Raw genomic sequence first — 21347 nt, 5'->3', positions numbered from 1 at the left:
TTCCTGTCTGATTTTATGACAAATATATTAATAAGATATTTCTAACAAATCAGGTATAAACCTCAGTGTCAGTGACTACCCTACCATAACAAGTGAATAAAAACATGAAACAGTGTAAAAATGGTAATTCATTTAAAATAATATCATGTACACAAAAAGACAAAAATGTAAATACAAAATTATTATTTGATTTAATATCTTATTTACATTTTGATTTGATAAAAGGTAATATTTTTCTAATTTCAGTGAGCAAGACACAATGAGATCAGACTTTTTAAATAGTGGCATGTTTTGTAAAAGTAATAATTTCCAATTATATATTAAATTAAACTTTGGACATAATATGTGAGCCAAATTATTTTTTTTAATTTAGTAAAAGGATTACTTAAAAAAATTTACATTCATTATGCTACACTCCAAGAAATGAAATATTTAAGATTGTCATGTTCTAAAATAATCTTTAAAGTTTCTTCCTAAGAATGGTATTTAATGCACTGAGTGGAAGAGAAATAGAATATTAAAAAATTGGGCAATGTCTAGTAGTTCAAGTTAGAAGTAAACCAGAGTTATATAAAGATATATAAGCATTATTATTTATTATTTTATATACTCATGTAGTAGTCGTTTATATAGTAAAAATAATAAATAAATTACCTATTGATATATTGTAAATATAAATGAACACTAATACATGAATACTAAGTATAATGAACATTAGAGTGGAATAAAGATTATAGGTGTCTGTTAAGATAAGTGAACACAAAAAGATTAATCCCTAATAAGATGTAAACATACTAAAACTCTTTGGTTGTTATTGTAGTTTTTCTTCCAGAATTGGTTTTATTCATTTATTTTCAATTATACACACAAGGCGTTTCTTCATTGCATTGGAGATAAAACATTTAAACTCTACCAGTTTGGGATAATCCAAGGATAAAAAAACACAGCCCGCAGTAAGTCCAATGCCAACCTTATAAACTACAGCTTACCAACTCTACTCGATGTCTCTTTAAAAAACTACCGCGGTGTGGGCTGAAGCTGGTAATCAAATTTAATCTGCTTTTTGTTAAAGTTTCTTCTGTTCGGAATTTAGTTCTGCACAGCATGAATGCCAAATAAATAAATAAACAAATAAGATTTTTTTTTGAACTCTCTTTTTTCTCTGATGCCTGGCATAGTCTGTCACATCAGTTTCAAAGCATCAATTCCATCAGTAGAGCAGCTCTGGCTTAATAGGCTGTTCTGCAGCTCTCGACACTGGGGTTTTCTTGTTCATTTCATAAATGTGTACTGATAGAAACCATGGGAAGACATTGAAAATAGTACCTTACTGTTGCGATCGGAACGTATGTACCTGCTTTACTTGTACATCTAAACTATGTTTTTCAACATATTTTTACAGGTGTTTTGATTTGACTTTATCCATACAAGCAGCCACGTTTCAACAGTGGGATTATTTCATCCCTAAAGCAAATTCATAATGTGAGACATAATGGGTGTCTACAGATTCCAAAAATTATCTGGTTATTTTGCTAAGCAGCAACTGTGGAATCCTTTAAAAGGAAGAGCTTTATTCATATTAAGTTTAACAATATCAGATATAAAAGAGAAGAATCCAGTATTTCCATTATTTGAATAAGTTCTTCATTCAGTTGTTTTCTCAATAAAATTTCACAAACTGTTAACACATTTATGTCAGCCGCCGAATCATTTCAAAATTTACAATATCACTTATTTATAACATTAGCTCTCAAATTAATAGAATACTACAATTTCTCTTGATTTTTAGGAAATACATGTTTTCATAAAATTTAAATAAGCAATAAAAAGTAATGAAAAATAGTGTTATCTGCAACGACAACAGTCAATAGACAGTGGAATAACCTGACTTTGTCAAAAAAGTAGACTCTTCACTTGGGTAATGCACAAATAAATGTGTGATGACCTTGATAATGGTAAGGGAAAAATACACATTTTCTATGGATTTTTCAAAAGAGTTTCTAAAAATATTAAGCAGCTTATTCCAAAGTATAAATAATAGCTTTAAAAATTTGTTTTATATATCATATTTAATTTTTTAAAAAGTGAAATAGAGCACAAAGAATACCTTTGTGTTAAAAGTCATCAGAAATAAAAGTGAGTTTAGTTGCTTATCACTAAAGTACTTTTAATTATTTCTAAAATTTAACTTTCACATTAATATTATTTTTAATGTTATTTTTCTACCTATAATATACACTAATCATTTTCATAACGAAATAAGCAAACCCAATAAAACTAAGCAAAAAAGTTTCTTAATGCAAAAACCACTATCATTTAAAAATAGAAGCATTTGGATAGGAAGTACATATAAATTATGTTTCCAACATTATCTTTTGTTGTAAAATACTTATCTGAGATTGCATTAAAATAAATGATTGCACAGGTACAGAAAAACATGCTGAAAATGTCAATTCCTTGAAAAATCAATTTTTACTGAAAAATAGAGAATATTATTATGCAGAAAATTAAGATGAGAGATTTCATCTCCAAATGCATGGTATCATTTTTATAGACATCGATGGCTTGATTCCATTAATAGGGAGGATAAATAATAGTTTATTTATGGTGTGAGAAAATGGAAGGCGTGAGGGACATACAATTTGCACTCATTACTATCACTTAGAGAACCGGCATTACCTAGTCATCACGTTAAAAATAACTGTATTATTATTATCATTTTGCTTTACTGTGATATAACAATCCTCGCCTATGCAATTTGTGCATAAGCGTACCTCTTTTCTGGCTTGTGGAAGGCAGCAGTTGTACAGGAAACCAGAGTGACAGTACTGTTTCTCTGGAGTTTTCCTGCAATGCTTTTCATGCAAGCAGAATGCTGTGCATGTTGAAATATCTGTTGCCCACTTTTGCAGCCAAAATTCCTACATTTGTGATTTGAATGCAAAAATACCCACTGTCTCTCTCAAAAGGATTTATTTAATCCATGTCCTGATATCATTAGCTCTGACGGGGTTTAGGGTAACACTCAGGGAGATAAACAGTTTTGATATATTTCTTCAAAGAATGTGTTCTGTCATGAACGTGTCTAAAAGCATCAGGGCATATAAACATTCCTCAAGTGGGTTTACTTATCAAGTCTAAAATGACTGGGCCAGGAGAGTACCAGGGTTTTGACAGCTTGTGGTTTGAAACCGAGCATGACCCTTTGTACTCTTAAACAGAATTTGTCCATTTTTATCTATCTTGATTCAAAAGAAAAGCAATCGATATTAAGGATGGCGAAGCGAGGGCAATTGCGATTATAATTATGAAAATCAATTTAAAATGAAGATTCCAGCACTGCATAAACACCTTGAAATGAGGCCTCGGTAAATCGACTTTTCTCTCGGGATTTTTAAAGCACCACTCTAGGGAAAGTCTGACAATGAATAAAGTGACAAGAAGTTTGAAACCGCTTGCTAATTTTTTTCTGAGTCATATTCCTTGGTTAAGTGAGTATGTATTTTATTACTTCTATGAATAGGTTAATTATAAGACTACCTATTATCTTTTAACTAAAGGGTCAGTGGTTTTAGGTCTAGGAAATAAATTGTTACACTGCTTAAAAACACATTGCTATGAAGAAGAATTGTCTTTTATGACATTTCAAATCATGAGTAAATCTATTCTTGGGAAATTATTCCACAGAATTGAATGTAAACATTTTGTGGTAAAAACCCCCACGATATGATGTAAGGTATGAATCTTTAAGAAAACTGAAGCATGTTTCTGTTCAGCTTTTCCCCTCTTTCTGATATGATGTAGTACATTTGATCTACATCACCTTAAAAATAACTGTATTATTATTATCACTATCATTATTATTAACATTTGATTAGGTGAGTTCACTTTGACAAGGTAAGATAATTAATCCAAATAAGTAACTTTACAATAATAAATGTTCTTTGAAAAAAATACTATTATTGAAGCAGAATGAATTGCTGGAGTATAAACCTCATAAAATTAAGCAAATATCACAAGTAATGATTGAAGTCCGCAAAAAGTCTCTCCATGTGTGCAAACAACATAGCTTAGCTGATCATTGTTTTATTCTTTTATAATTTTGTTCAAATTATATAGGTTGGATTTTTAATCTAATAGACAACCTAACTTTATAGTAGCTCTTCAATAAAGACTGAATGAATGAATGTAGATTATTAGGAGAAAAAAAAATACGGATTTTTATCCTACCATTTATACACTTATAATTATGGTGCCCTTGGCAGGCATCCTGACCTCTCCTGATTTTTCTATCCATCATATTTGGTAAGACATTTTTCACTTGAGGAACATAGAACAGTGTCTTATCTCATAATGGATTTCTTACATATCTACTAGCATATATGTGTACATTTATCTCACAAATGAAAAATCAAATCCACATCTTTTAAACTATTTCAACTGTTTAGTTTATTAATGGTGATAAAATTTTTATCTCATTCAATATGTCCTCATTGTCCTTGGAAAGAGTATCTTCTTAAGTAATCCACTTCTCTTTGCCATTGTAATTAGATAATGCCTTTTACCTTCCATCTAATTTGGGCAAAGCTCTCTTTCTTCAGTCAATGAAAAGGAAGAGAGAAGTGGTTTGTATAGTCAAATCTCTCAATCTCTTTTATTCCAGTTTGTAAGTTACTCTAAAGATATCGTTGCCTACAAAACATTGAAAACCAGCTATTTCTCTCTCAAGTACGGTGTAAAGACAAAAGCACAAATACACAAACTAAGTGCAAGTTTAGCATGATCTGACCCTAAACACTTCAATGGGAATCAGGATCTGGGTTCTAGTTCTAATCATGGTTTTGACCTTATAATATGCTGTTAATTTTTTATGATAAGGGAACTGATTTATAAGATTCCTGGGATCAACTGTAGGATATTCCTTGTGAATGACTGAGAGCCCTGAATCACCTTTTGATCATGATTGTTTAAAATTTAGTTTGTTGTCTAGGCAGCAAATTGAGATAGAAAAATTTAATATTATTACAATACTTCTAAATTTCTAAAACAAAGAACAAAGGAATGACTAGACTGATAACTATTTTCTTTATTCTATCTTCACTATAATTTAGATAGCATGAGTTTGATGATAAAATTATCTCTAGTCAATCATCTCTAATCATGAAGAGGATCACTTATGGAAGAAAGCGACCACTTAAATGCTAGTAATATATAAATATGTTTAAAAACACCCCCAACTTTCAATGGAAGGTCAAGTTACTTATGCAAAGCCTGTGTTTACGACCTTTAAGAAAGGTTGTAACTCACAGAACCTATATCAAATATGTTGAACTCACCTATGATGTCCATCATTCCCTTTGTTTCCCTTTAAGGGACAATTTTAAAGAAAACCTACTAATTTTTTCTTACTTTACTGTATATCGTCATTAGGAAGGTCAAGGCCTGAACTTCATTTTGAAAGAGAGAACACCTTGTGATGAGGCATAGAAGAGAAAGTTCCTTTTTCCTAAGGCAAGGTAACAAAAGTTTAAGGATGAACAAATTATTTGGACGGGGTGGGGATTTAAGAATCTGACAGTCAGGATCTTTGACATTTTTCTTTTTCCCTTTCTTCTGGCCCTGCCTCCAAAGGACAATGAAAATACTCATAATAAATGGAAGTGATCTTTACTGACCTGTGACTTCTGTAGAACCATGGCCTCTGGCGTGCGACTGCAGTGTGCATTCCTTGTCAAAACAGGTAAGGAAATTGAGCACTAGCCAGAAGGAACTTCTGTGGCGGTGCGTGTGTGTGTGTGTGTGAGAGCAAGAGAGAGAGATAGAGAGAGAGAGAAAGGTAAGAGTTTTGAAGGAAAAGTGGAGAAGCACTGGGGAGAAGTTAAAGAAGGAAAAGGTAACTTGTACATCTTTTTCCTTTTGGGAAAAAAAAGAAAGTCTAATTATTCTATAGTTTATGCATCTCATTATCAGTCCATAATCACCCTTCCCTAATTTTCCTTCAGATACTCCATTAATTTTCTCTCCAAATAATTTTCCATCAAAGAAATATGGTCATCAAATTGAGAATAAATTGAAAAATAGCTTCCAGTCTCTAAAGACTTTCTCGCATGTGATAGAACACATTGGCTAACGAGAGATAGTTCTTCAATCTGTCATGAAAATGAATAAAATTTTATCTCAGATCTTGCAAAAACACCCCACGAGAATACAGGATACATTTGAGAAAGGGAAGTAGGATCCTTTCTCTTTACCTGAGCCGTAATCTTTTTGAAAAATAGATCACTTAAAATACAGTCATTAAAACTTTCTATAAATTACACGTTTTACTCAGAAAAGGAAACAGGATAGAAGAAGATGTATTTTAATGATAGATTCATTTCCCTGTAGAAAACTACTTAAACATAGTAATAAAAACTGGGAAATTATTTCATCCATATTTCCTTTAACCTTTCAGGGCATCCACTCAGGTTTGTTCAGAGGGAGTCATTTCACACATACATAAGCAGACGCTGTCAAATTTAAAATAAAAGATGAAAGGGAAAATCAACTAACATCGTCAATACTCCCTGCTGTAAAATCCTACTCAATCTATGTTTTTTTTCCCCTTAGTTCACAGAAATGTTTCATATAAAATATAAAAAAGACAACCTCGCCCTGTGCTTCCACCTGTCGGATGCTCTTTCACATCGATCTCACCTGTTTATTTCATCCCAGGAGCTGTGGGACCAGACCCCAGCACATAGTGTCAGCAGCACCTGCCTCTCAGCCAGATACGCCTAAGGGGAAACGGTGGGGTGTTTGTGAGCTTGGTAGGGACTAGTTTGCTTTGGTTCAAAAAAATCAAACAACAAGGAGACTGACACCGGTTCTCTATAAAATGTCCTACCTGGCAGCCACCTTATAGGTGAAAAAGTTTTCCTGGGAAACCTTCTTTCTGAGAAAATGAGACCTAGATTGAACCTGTTAAAAAAAAATGAGTAATATGCTGAAGCTGGTTCATATTTGGGATTTGATCTCTATACTACTCTTTTACTATTGCTTTCTTTAAAATATTGCATGAAATGTAATTCATTGAGTGTAGAAAGAGAATGACTGAAGGTCATTAGAGTCTAAAGGCTATTACTTACTTGAACGGATGTGGATGTGTATAGCTTCTACCATAACAAACGCTCTTCATTTGTGTCACAAGAAACTCTCCCCGCATGCCTAAGGCAAGTAAAGTTGGCCCCTGTGAGCAGTTCTGAAGGTTAATTTTAATGTTTGTAGTCCTTCTTAGACAAGGTTAGGGCAGGTAGAAAAGGAGCACAAAACAGTTGGTCAATGACAAGTTTATCAGCAAGACAATCTGACTTTCATGTATGTTTAATTAATTGCAAGCATGGAGGTGGGAGGGAACGGACAGGCACAGACTTAGATTGAAATGTTTTCTTTATAAATTGCAAAGTCAACTTCCTCAGACTACCATCTAGGCACGTGGGATATGGATAGCTGCCTATCCGGTTCTCTTTATTTTCATAAAGATCAAATCACCATCCTGTGCACTGAATAACTTGGCAGATAATAATTACTCAATAATTTCTGGATGCATATGGTCCAGAATATAAATCTCAAATGAAGAGCTAAAGGCGGTCATTACAGTTCTTGGGGGAAGACATACGAGCAGCCAACAGATACATGAAAAAAATGTTCAGCCTCACTAGTCATCAAAGAAATGCAAATTAAAACTACACTGAGACACCACCTAACTCCAGTCAGAATGGCCATCATCAATAACTCAAAAAATAACTGATGCTGGAGAGGACGTGGTGATAAGAGAACACTTCTACACTGTTGGTGGGAACTGGTACAGCCTCTGTGGAAAACAGTGTGGGGATTCCTAAAAGTTCTAAAAATTGACCCCACAATCCCCCCTACTGGGAATATACCCAGAAGAACTCAAATCACTCTATAAAAAACATACCTGCACACGTATGTTTATCATAGTATTGTTCACAATAGCAAAGACATGGAACCAACTGTCCTGCTCGTCAAAAGAGGAATGGACAAAAAAATAAATGTGGCACATATCCACAGTGAAATATTACGCAGCCATAAAAAAGAACAAAATCATGAACTTCGCAGCAACCTGGAAGGAACTAGAGTCTATAATACTGAGTGATCTTTCACAGAAACCAAGAACTGAGTACCACATGTTCTCACTCATAAGTGGACCTTGAATAGCTATCGTAATACTATAAGAAAAGGATTGACAGTAGTGAGAAACTGTGGGGGGTTTGAGAGGGGGAGGTGAGATTGGCAGTAGTGGGAATCTGCCTGGGGAAGGGGGAACACACCTCATCGACAAGGGTAACTGCACAATAAATATTTGTATACTTAACCCTGAATTGTACTCCACAATTTAGAATAAAGATAAATAAATAAAGGCAGTCATTAATCCACAAATTGGTAGAAAAATCTGATTATGATTAAGATTATTGAGATTATGTTCAGATGAGAGTAATAAATATCTCAAAAAGAAAAAAAATGCCCTATAATGACATTGTTCTGAATGAGATACAAATAGATTTGTCTCCTCCATAAAAGTCTGTCACTTGGTAGTCTAGGATAGTATGTTGGCTCTCTCCTAGCAAGTCTTCAGGAACCTAGTGTTCCTCAGACTCATGCATTGATTATCTCTAGGGTGTGTCCTTCCTCTTCATGGTCCAAGTTGATGTTCGTACAAGAAACACATGGAAAGAGGGAGAGATTTTTAAATAAGAGACCAAGCTGCATAGGCCACTTGATTCATAAGAACACTTCCTAGAAGCTATTGCAAGGTGTCCTCACTTCAAACACCACTTTAAATAGTTACTTGACCACATCTAGCTGCAAACTGCCCGAGATATTTTAAAAATACAATTATGATGGAAGGAGGGAGAATAGGTATTAGAGGATTCACTCAAGTGATTTCATCTAATTGATAAAATAAAATGCATTCTTCTACTTGACATGATACATAATTGTATTTTCACTACAGAGTGTTCTTCATTTTATTTCTCAACTCTGAGAACAGACTGTAAAAAGGCAATGCCATGAGCATTTTAGCGGAGTTTACAAGTAGGAATTTAAAAATCAGAGGAGCTACTCTTAATACCCTGAAATTTCATGAAAACAGAGTAGGGCCTGGAGCTGGAGAAGTGGGGAAAGCTATGAGGGCAAAGCCTTAAACGGGCATATCAGCCTATCACATGTCCTCATCTAGCACTATGTTAATTGCGGTGCATATGAAGAATCCCTGTTTATCTTTTTTTAAAGAAATATTCTAAATCTTATATCAAATTTATAACATTTCAGATATCTTGTCTATTTACAGTTCTGTAATCAATAATGATATAATGATTGTATTCTGTTACCTTTGTAGAAAAAGTATATTTGTGCTCAATTATAAAGGAAGAGTTGGAATCTACAACGTTATTTCTCTACCCACCCCTCACAAAGACTTGTGAACTCTATTTGAGGTTTCCAGTGTATTCCAATATTTCTAATATATTCCAGTTTTAAGTCTTATTTTTAAGTTTTATTGTAGGAAAAATGGAGTAGTATACTTCAATATGTTAAATCACATGTTCAGCAATATAATACCACACATATGTTGGCCTACAAAGTATATGGTTAGTATCTTCAGAGGAAAAAGTCAAAATCTGGCCTCCATGAAAGCTATAAACTAAAAGTAAACTCAGTTACTTTGATCTTATTCATTTTCTTCACAGAATATTTACATCCTCTTATGTTTATGTGACCTCACGAGCCTATGAGAGTTTCAATAGACAGTTAAAACACACAGTATGTTTTAAAAACCAAACATACTTTAATAAGTCTGCTAAAAGCTGATAGCATTTCCCAGACTGTACTAAGCATTAATTATCCTTCCTTTTTCTTGAGTCAAAGATTATGTATAAGAGAAAGGAAGGGCATAACCCTAGTTCATCTCTATAGCAAAGTTTGCAACAACAATAAAACACATCAAAATGTGTTTTGTTAAAATGTTGAGGTTAACATTGAAGGTATCTCCAGATACCCCACTTGGCTACACATTTGTTTATACTGATCATAAACAAATTCAATTTAGATATTGGTATTGGACTGGCTTGGTATGTATTTGAAAGAATAAAGTTTGAGATAGAAGTAGACACTCAAAGTAAACGCACAAGTTATTTTATGCAAACTTTTAGTTGCAAATTCACCAGTTCTTTAAATTGTGTGACATTTGAAAGTGTTCTAGTTTAACTTGCTGTTGTCTGATAAATGCTAATCAAACAAAGAAAAATCATAAGTATAATCTGAATTGATAACTAGCTAAATGTTGGTACAAATCCCATATCTGTTGTAGTAAAAAGAGAATAAGAATTAATTGCTATAAAGAACGAAGACAGTATTAGTGAAATTCAGAAACTAAAATACCAGAAGATCTTTCAGGAAAAATGATGCAATGAAAATGAAAATACTGCTATCCATCTATGTATCTACCTATGTATCTAGCCATCTAGCTTTTATCACCATCATTTATTATCTATTTATCTGCTCCAGGTCAGAAAAGATTTAAAAGGCTACATGCTGTGAACTGCCCTAGGTAGAATCCGATTTGGCAAAGACCCGATGTCTTCAGACACAATAAGTGAGGGCCCACGGCTTGTCAATAGCCACCTAAGTGAAATCCAGAGCTGACGTTCCCCAGTACAGCTTTGGAACTGTGATTTAAAAAAAAAAGTTGTTAGTTTAAGCCACTAAACTTGAAGGTAATTTTTGACCTAGTAATAAATAGCAAAATAACTAAATCTGAACTCATGGATTTAAACTGGTTGACAATTTCAATCCATCAAAATGTTTTACTTTATTGACACTCAGATTGCCCTATTTGGGGAGAAAAAAAAGAAATGAGAACCTTTGAACATAACTCTACGTGTCTTTGACAGTCTTGCCAATCACACTGACAAATTTGTTCTATGCTTATATTTTGAATATTTCCTGACCCAGAACTGGATTCAATCATTCACCAAGAAGCCCCTATCCCCTTCTTTCAATGAAAAAATGACATTTCAAAACCACAATCAAGGTTCTAAGTACATTTGATCCATGAGCAGCATAGATCTGAATTGTACATGTCCACTAGCAGGCAGATAGTTTTCAGTAAATGTAGTTGACCCTTTGTATCTGTGGGTTCCACATCTGCAACCAAACACAGATCAAAAATACAGTATTCCTGGGATGAGAAGTCAGCCTATACCCACTGAAGACAAAGTTTTCCGTATGGAGGACCAACTTTTCCATGCGCAGGTTTGGCAGTGTCGTCTGGGGCACTTGAGTATGCTTGGAGTTTGGAATACACAGGGGTTCTAGAACCAATGCCCACATATAACAAGGGATGACTGGATAGTTATTGTGGCTAGTTGGTCATTTTTTCAAGGGCTCTTAAGTTATATTTATAAAGATTAAATGCCTCCTGAATTCACATTTGATATCCAGTTAAACTTCTAAATTATAGAATTTTATTTTAACTCTTCTGTATTACACTTGTTTCTTTTCTTCCACACTGAGAATCTGGTTTTCAATTTGATTATGCTATAATCAAATTACATTATACACATGGTATAATGTAATTTGATTATTCCATAATTCCTCAGTTTCTCTATTATTTATTTAATGTTTGCCCATGACAAATACACAACACACAAATACAAACTTCAGAGTCTTAAGTCAGATGCTTTGTGGGAACTCCTGAGAATTATTCCTTTGTCATGTCCTCGAGTCGTATTAAGTAAATAAGCAAATAAACAAGTGTTTATTTAAAATATTTCAACTAAAGGCAATCGAATATTTTTAAAAGACATCCTGAGATGAATGTTTGAAAGTCATTCTTAAAAATTTGGTAAAATTTTAATAACATTTCTGTCTTTTTTTTGGAGTTAAAATGCTTTTGTTGAAACCTCTTTGCCTATTATTTTTAAGGACTCAGTGAAAATTAGGGCTTCTAGTTTTTGCATAATCACCTGCCTTTAAATAATATTTAGGGGATTCTTTCAAAACAGCCACCTGCATCCTTTTCTAGGAAGTGATTCTCATTGAGAGAAGAGATAGTTAGAAGCTGGTTAGGCAAACAGAGAGAGGGAGGGTCTTGAGGAGACCTAACATCTGCTGGAATGCCCCCTGCACCTCCCCCATTAGATAACTGTTGCCTGAAAATGTGGTTATTGTGGTTCAGAACATCCTCTTGGGGAACAGAGGCAGCGTGGGACAGAGCAGAGGCAGAGTGGGTGCTGAGATCACGGTTGAAGGCAAAGTTGGAAAGGATAGCAGGAAGGTACCAAGGCTAAGGCAGTGTCTCGCCCACAGAGAGCTGGGCTGCAGTTTTCTGTGGGCTGCATCCACAGACACTTGAAGACCTGCACCACAAGCCTTGGAAGAGGGGGTGCCATTGCTGCCATGTATAGTGCCAAGATTCTGGAGTACTGCTGAGGTGCTGGAGCTGGCGGGTCATGTTTCCAAGGATCTCAAAGACAAGTGTACCACCCCGCGTCACTTGCAGCTTGCCATCCGTGGTGATGAAGCGTTGGATTGTTGGATTCTCTCATCAAGGCTACTATAGCTGGGGGTGGTGTGATTCCTGATCTACAAATCTCTGATTGGAAAGAAGGGACAGCAGAAAACCACTGAGGGGTTACTTTAACCCTCTTCCTCCCATCTTTGCACTTGAAACTGAGACAGAAGAAACAATGGGGGTATGTGGAAATTTTAACAGCAGTTAAACGGAAAAGCATAGACAATTATTGTAGACGTGATAAAAGAAACATTTGTGTGTTCTTAGACTCGAAGTTTGATAAAAGTACTTTTTCATGTGGGAAAAGAAAAAAGAACATCTTCTCAACCCAGGAGGTACTGCTAAAAGGGACTTTTTGCTGCTTAAATGCAGGAGCAGTTGCTTAACTAAATGCCCTAACTTGACCTTGGCTTATTATAATATCATTAACATAGCATTAGCATTGAGGTTTTACCTTATGGGTAATATTCAAGATGGAGTAACCTTGGTCAAGGACCCACATGCGCAATAAGAATTGGATCTCAGGAAGTAAGGGGCGGATGAGATGCAATGAGAGAAATGCCCCCAGAAAAAGATAAGATAAAAACCACAAAAAAGCTACTAGCACCAGGTTACTCATTTTGGGCCCCCTCTCTTTTTCTGGAGAGTTTTGTGCTTAATAAACTTTCACTCATCCTTTTGGTGTCCATGTTCCTTAATCTTCTTGGTCATGGGTCAGGAACCAGAGGTCCTGCAACAACATTTCCTCTTGTTAGTGCTCATATAGGTATCACTCCAGTCTAGAGCTCAGCTTTGTATTTCAAAGAAAATTAATATAGCCAGTTACTGGCCAACCCATCTGTTGATTAATCAATCAACATACCCATAACATTTTTAGTAGTAATAATAACAGCAACAAAAATAGTATTATTACTATCCATCTATTGACTGCTTACCAACACTATGCCAAATATTGTACATGTATTATCACATTTAATCCTCACAACAATACTGGGATTGGTTCTGCTGTTCCCATGTAAAGTGTTCAGAAAAAAAAAAAGGCAGATGAAATAACTTTTGGGGAGAATGGACAGGTCTGTTATTCCTGTCTGTATTATTCTCAGTTTTTCTATAAGTATATGGTGAATTAGTGTACATTAAAAGGAAGCCATTGGCCTGAAGCTGTTTCCAAACTTTAAGTTTCTACATAAACTGCGGTGTAACTTAGTAACTTATTACAAAATTAGCAAACTGAAGCCTAATGTAGGAGTGAATCTGTGTAACAAACATCTGGCTTTCAAACAATTTCAAACAGCCAAGCTTCAGCCAATCACAGGCAGCCAACTGATCACACCAAACTCCAAGCGCCAGATAAGCTGTATCCAATTGGATGATTTTTCTGCCTTGTTTCAGTGTTCCGCTTCTAAAAAGTTCCTGCTCATGTTGGTGCAGTGGCACTCTCTGAATCTCTTCTGGTGCCTGATTCATGAATCTGTCTTTGCTCAGACTCTGTTAATGTAATTTGTCTAAGGTTTTCCTTTTAACAAGTGGAAGGAGGAAAGGAGGTTGGTAAAGAAAGGAGAAATGAAATGTATTCATTCATTAGTTCAATTAATATCTGCTGGCTACCTACTGTGGGCTGGCACTGCACTTGACTGTGGATTCAGTGCTAGATGAGATGTGATCAATTTCTGTATTTTCAGTTTATTAACTCATTCAACTGTTATCAATAGCTAGCCAAAACTACATAATGTTATACAAGGTGAACCAGATCAAATTACCATTTGAAATATTCTAGGTTTTGATCTAAGTTCTCCTGAGAATAGAGTTTATCATTATGGTTGTATGAGGAAGGGCAATTCAAGCAACAAGCAAGAGTGAGAGAAAAGGGAAATGAGTAGAGAAGAAAATAAAATACATTACAGAATGATAATTAGCGACCTTGCTAAAGCTTCACAGAGAAACAGTCTTGCAGAACATCTTCCAAAAAAGGCCTTGCACAAGTATTGTTATGTATCAATTCTTTGGTATATCAGAAAAGAGAAAGAAAAATATATTCGCCTGCGTCTTCCTGCCCCCTGGATGTCATTGGTCAAAGTTCGCTTTGACTCCTTGGACCTTGCCGGTTATGTCTTGTGGGTGGCAGCAACCAGACCCTCTCGCGCTGGCACCTTTCAAGTTGAAAATTGATGGAGGAGAGGCTAGAGCATCTGAGGGTCAGGTCAGACTTGCACCATCAATGTAGATGAAAAGGGGGTCAGCCCTCCCTCTGGCAAGGCCCAGGTGTTGGGAGAATTGACAGCAGTAGGGTCAGAGTTTCTTCCCTGAGAAAGAGGCTGGTTCAGCGAGGTAGATAGATTTTAGGGAGGTGTATAAATCGTAAATATGATCTTAAGTAGGCAGAATTACTTTCTTAATGTCTATTGAAGACCATGAATAAACACTTGAGGTGTGTGTGCTTGCAACTGATAAAAGTTCAGTGAGTTCATAAACCGTGAGTGCCGAAATCTATTATGTCTCATCTACCACTGAATCCCCAGCCAAGTGCAGTACCAGCACATGGTAGGTAGTCAACAAATATTCATTGAACTAGTAAATAAATACATATAATTATAGTTATCAGTGTATTTGTCAGGGCTGTCCAGAAAAAGAGAATACACACACACACACACACACACACACACACACGCGCGCGCGCGCGCGCGCACACACACGCACTGAGAGAGAGAGAGAGAGAGAGAGAGAAAGAGAGAGAGAGAGAAGATTTATTTATTATAAGGAATTAGCTCATGTAATTATAGAGGAAGATAATTCCTAAATTCTTCAGTCAGCAGGCTGGAGGCCCAGGAGAGTCTATGGTGTTGTTCTAGTCTGAAGGCAGAAAACAAAAACAAACAAAAAAACAAAATCTCAGTTCAAAGACAATCAGGAGGATGAAATTTTCTCTTGCTCATAGGAGGGTTAGCCATTTTGTTATGTTCAGAGGGCAAATTGCTTTACTCATTCTACCGGTTCAAATGTTAGTCTCCTCCGGAAAAACTTTTACAGACACAAAATAAAGTTTGACTAAATGTCTGACTATCACATGACTCACTCAAGTTAACACATAATATTAACCATTAAAATCATTTGTAGCCTGGTTTGATACATTTGTGCCATTTATAATTATACAGGTAGTCAGGTTTTGTTTTTAATGTTAATTATAGTTTATAAAGTCACTGTGAACACTAAATAAAAGAATGTTGAATTATTGCTTCCAGCTGAAGTATGAGATTAGTTTCCTAAGAAATCTGATAACAAAATATTTGTCAACTAATCAATATATAATTTTATATGTGTATTTCGGTTTAGAAACACCTTATTTAATATATATTGTTGACTCATTGACATTGATCTCATGGCCAACAGCACTATAACTCATGCCTGACAAAACTTAATAACTAACACATGTATTTTCTCCATAAGACACATCATAGCTTTCTCGTGCTTGGGAATACTAAACATCTCTTGAGCACTATGCTTGGAGTCTATTTTAAGCAGCAAAATTACCAAAAAAGAAGCATAAATGTGGGGAAAAATGATACTAAATAAATGGTGAAAAGGACACTTGTTTACAATATGAGAGCTGAAATACAAAGGCAGAATGTCTCCTTGTCTGATCCATGCTGGCATTAAATCTAAACTTGGAATATGTGTGTTGGATGATTCAGATTTTTGTTCCAACTCTACACATGTTCATAAATGGTTTCAAAAGTATCATAAGTACTGATTTTATGATTACAAATAAATTTTAGCGAGTAGACAAATATATAAACATGGAATCAATAATGGTGATCAAGTCTGTGTGTGTGTGATCATGGGCACATGCATACATATATTTCAATACAAATATTTTTGATTAGAAATTTGTTTTACTTTTATGCATAATCTGTTTTTGGAAGGAAACTTGAGATATGATCTTTTAATTATTTTGTCACAGTTCTATTTTTTTCTTCTTAATTCCATGCTTTATTAAGCTTTATTCGACTTTACTGAATAACTCAAATTTTATTCATGACCACTCCTTCAATTAAAAAAATCAATGTGTTTTAACCTTATCTTTGTGAGGAACTGTGGTCTAGACTATTGGTCAATTAAATTACAATTTCTTAGGGTCTAGACTTCAGTATTTTTAAATACTGATTAAGAGGTTTTTAGATGATTCTAACAAGCAGCCAGATAGATTCTAGGGAGATTTTAGGGAAACTAAGTTTAAATACTAATACTGATATTATGTTACTTAGGGTAAGATCCATAACATCTTTTATACAGTCATTGTTTTCATGTAAATATGAACATTCTATCCCCTACATCATAAAATGTGTGGATTGAATTATATACTATTTATTAAATACTGGGTCAAGAGCAAAGAGAAAGAGTATCAAACTTACTACCTATCTTTACAAAATAATATACATTTTACTTAGAGTGATATTCAGTATTCACAAGTTATTTTTGCATTTTCATACATTCTACCCACTACTCAAATTGAACTTACTGTAGGACTCCATAGAAGTTCCACATCTTCCCATCACTGAAATTTGGTCAGGATATTTCAATTATCTGGAATACCACCATCCTACAGTCATACCTGTAAACTCCCACCCATATTTTAAGCACTATTCAAAACCACCTCATCTCAAAACCTATTTCCTCTATCTACTTATTCACTATTCTACAGCGGCGCTGCAGAACTAACTCAGTCTCTCCTGCACTCCAGGGGATTTCTGTAGGTGTCTTTGTGATGGCATGACCCAGTCCTTTTGTATTAATTGCCTGTGTGTTCAGGACTAAAGGTACACTCACTGAGAAAAGGGATATTGTTTATGTTTAACTTTTACTTCCATCCTATTTCTGTGACTATGTTAAAAGATAGAAAAAGGCTAAATTTTTTTTTCTATTCTTGGCTAATTGTTAAGGAGAAAGGTTTCCCCCGTGTTGTGGTAGAAATCAATATCAGAGAATATCAAGACCAGTGAATGGCTTGGGGTTAAATTAATCTCCATCTTCTTCTAAGCTCAATGTAGGCTTTCTGAAACAATTTTCCACTCATATCTTGGAGGACACTTTTTAAAATAAGGAAGGCTGTTCCCTTACATAGGTTTTCAATAAATATTTGTAAAAGGAATTAATGTGTGAATTATGCCCTTTTAGATTGACCGTAATATGTTAGTTGCTATAATGGACAAGACACCACCACTTAAGGTGATCACTCCTTAATATTTACATTATCAGAACTGTGTTTCTCCATTTAGTCTTAGAAAATTAAGTTATAAAAGACAAAAATGAAAGACAAGATGGATTGTGTCTATTATTTCTCTTTAATTTACTCAATCTGATGAGTCTTTTACTCAGTAGAAAATTAACTTAGACAGGGCTTGATCTCCTTGAAGACAAGTAATTTTTTCCAGGCTCCTGTTATTTTCAAGAATATCATGAATTTTAAATAACTACATGTCATAATACAATTTCTGAAATATTGTGTGTATAAATACATAAACGCTGAAGAGTAATATTATTCAAACATATAGTAAGTTTTCCTAGAAATATTGGCATACACTTTTTTAGGATATCTTTGTTCAACCCTGAGTGCAAAGGATATGATATATTTTTGTGCCAATACTTGATAACCTGTAAAGTCAATAAGATTTAAGAAATATTTTTTAAAAATTTGAGAATATGTCTTCAAAATAATATCCTAAGCAATAAATTAAAAAGACAATAAACCATGAGAAAAATAATTTCAGAAACATATTTGTAAAATATATAGGTACAATTATTTTGTATACTGAGTATAAATGCAGTTTTTATAAAATGGTTTGCATAGATTTTAAACTCTTAACTTTAGACATGTGATACAATTAAGCTATGAGTACTATTAGAAGGCAAAAATGACTTTCTTCTTAAGCAAAGTCATTAGTCCTGCTTACCATTTGGAAGTTATAGTTCTACTAAAAGTAACCATTTTAATGTATTTTAATGTGTTGTTTATAATGACACGAATTTAGTGAACTTGCTTTTAAATATCATCTACTGAATATTTTAATCTCCATCATATCTAAATCTAAATTATTAAAAGTCTTGGGTGTATTACCTATTTGCCTCATTGGTTTTTTTTTATCCCTTAGTTATTAGATCTCTTCCCTTCAAACTATTATAGGATAGATTGAGAACTTAATGAGAAAATTCACATAAACTACTGAGACTAGTACCAGATTTATTCATATTGCTAATTAACAGTATTAGATACCGCACGGAATAAATTGCTATATTGTAACTTAAAATTACAATAGTGTAAATTTCAATAAATTATAATAAACAATATTTTACCTCTTAAAAACATTCAGTGGTCTGAAAATCAAACGCTCTGTGGGTATGCTTTTGACTTACTCTGTTTTACGTAAATAGCAAATCTTATAATAGAGAAGGTGTTTTAAACAATGAACCAAGTGAAATTGTTTCATCATTATATGAAGGGGATACTGAAAATGCCCAGATTTTATTTATTAAAAATTGTGTATTTATTCTTACATGTTTAACGTTTAGTCACCTTCAAAGTACTCTCGTTTTGAGGCAATACATCTATCAAGACACTTTTTTCACTGCTCCCAACAGGTTTTGAACTCGTTGACGTTGAGGCCTTTTAATGCTTCTGCTGTTTTTTGTTTCACCTCTTCTATGTCAGCAAAACACTTCCCTTTGAGAACTTTTTTCATCGGGGAAACAAAAAAAAAGTCACTAGGGTTGAGATTGGATGAATAGAGGGTGGAGTCCAGGGTCATGCTCTTTTTGGTCAAAAACTGCTGAACCCTCAGCCTGGTATGGGTAGGTGTGCTTACTGAAGTCAAACACAGGCTCTCACAAAACACTAACTTGTCCACTGATGACAAAGGGTTTCTAGAACACTTGCCTAGCGGGGGAACCCTATACTACAAGGTGCCCGCCCACCCAAAAGATAATTCCGTGTTTTAGGGGTCCCCTCCTTGTATTGCGATAATCAAAAGAGTATTATTTGATGTTTTATACTTTTGATCAAGCCATAAGTATTTGTGTGTGTTTTTGTGTGTGTATGATTATATAGCCATATGTGTTGTGCTCTTCCATTTTGCCTGGGGTAAACTCATCAGTTTCCAAGTTTCTTACATTTAACGGGGAAAATATTTTCATAATGTAAAAGAAAAATAATGAGGTAGATAGTGACTGAGATTTGTTTTGTTGCTAGTGGCATGGCCTAGGAGGGTCTCCCTTAATAGGTAGTAACTGAGCTAAGAGAATGTAATTTAAAAAAGCAAATCATAAATTTATCTAGACAAAATTGCAGTTAAGGTAGATGCAATGGCAAGCAATCCCTTCAGGTTGAAAGAAATTTATTTTTAAAATTTCCTTTTATTTTCTTATGGTATGTCATTCTTTTTTATTTATTTATTTTATTTTTCTTCCGTGTTCTCTGTCTTCTTCTATTTAACTCTATTTTCTAATGTTTCATTTGTAGTTCCTTTAAGGGTTCGCTTAGTTTTTGTACTTGGTTCAGTCAATTTTATACTTCTTAGAATTTTAAGCTTTTAAATAAGTGAATACAAGTATAAAAAGCACTGGTTTAATAAACAAATGTTCAGAGGATGTTACAATTCTTCTATATGCCCTCAGGTCAAAATAGGTAACGCGTGTGTAATATTATATCAGACGGATTAATTTTATAACAATGAAGAAAAAGTTTTCTCAGAAAGGCATAGAATTCACAAAATTGTCATATGCTTACCCATCTGTCATCTATAAATGTTAACATCTATACATTTATATGCAATCACCAGATACTTTCATGTTCATTGACTGAGGTTACCATGTGAAAATAAGTTCAACTGTGCTTTGAGAAAATATACCTGATAATTTTATGTATTGTGTTTCAGGCAGATTTCCTGGCCTACCACTAAGTACTCACCACACTTCACATTATAAAATTTTACAAGTGTATATAACCCAGAGAGTTTACATAACATGCTAAACAACAAAGTCAACAGCCACAACAAAAATAATAATACAAAAACATATGGTTGCCAGAAATGGCTCGATATATGACCAATCTTGGTGGAGAACTAGGAGCGTTTCAATAGCAAACATATGAAAGGAAAATCTTTGCCTTTGGCCATTATTCTCTAAAGACCAATAGTCATGTCAAGTAACTCTGCTCTGAAAATGAATTCATTTAAGTGTTCCTGGGAGACATTCCAAAAATCAAAAACAGATGGCCAGTGGTAGCATTACGTTTTTTCCTAATTATCAAATTGACCAATTAATAATAGTAACAACTTCAGTAAAAACATAATAACAACAATAATAGTTGCTTCACTGAGCAGTCTCCATGTTCTGTGCCCAACACTATGCATTGGATACAAGGTAAAAATCATCTTATATAATCTTACTAAAGTCTCCATGACATAAAATACTATTATTCAGAATTTGCAGTGGTGAAAATTTACAAATAGTAAGATTTAAAATTCTTCCAAGTAGTAAAGGCAGAAAATATTTAAACCCAGGTTACCTTACCCTAGAAATTTGCTACCTGCTTGGTTCCAAGACATATGTATTCATTTTCAATCAAGAAATCAGGAATCCACGTGATAGCTAACCTTCAAGAATCTGGTCATATTATACAGTTTTTGATGTACCTGTAGGCAGTCTAAATAGTTGTTTTAGCAAGTAATTTGAGAATGGATAATTATGACAGACAATACAATTGGGAAACATCAAGTTGGTA

At 34.2% G+C, this 21347-nt stretch overlaps 1 pseudogene; it reads left to right on the top strand.

Moving 5' to 3' along the window:
* The first annotated feature begins 5694 nt into the window (after positions 1 to 5694).
* Positions 5695 to 12703, top strand: LOC103252916 (annotated as a pseudogene).
* Positions 12704 to 21347: the final 8644 nt, after the last annotated feature.

The sequence above is a fragment of the Carlito syrichta genome, unplaced genomic scaffold, assembly GCF_000164805.1.
Source record: "Carlito syrichta isolate Samal-C Ts95f unplaced genomic scaffold, Tarsius_syrichta-2.0.1 Scaffold180299, whole genome shotgun sequence".
Taxonomy (NCBI): domain Eukaryota; kingdom Metazoa; phylum Chordata; class Mammalia; order Primates; family Tarsiidae; genus Carlito; species Carlito syrichta.
The sequence above is the reverse complement of the archived record's forward strand: the minus strand, read 5'-3'. Positions and strand labels throughout refer to the sequence as shown.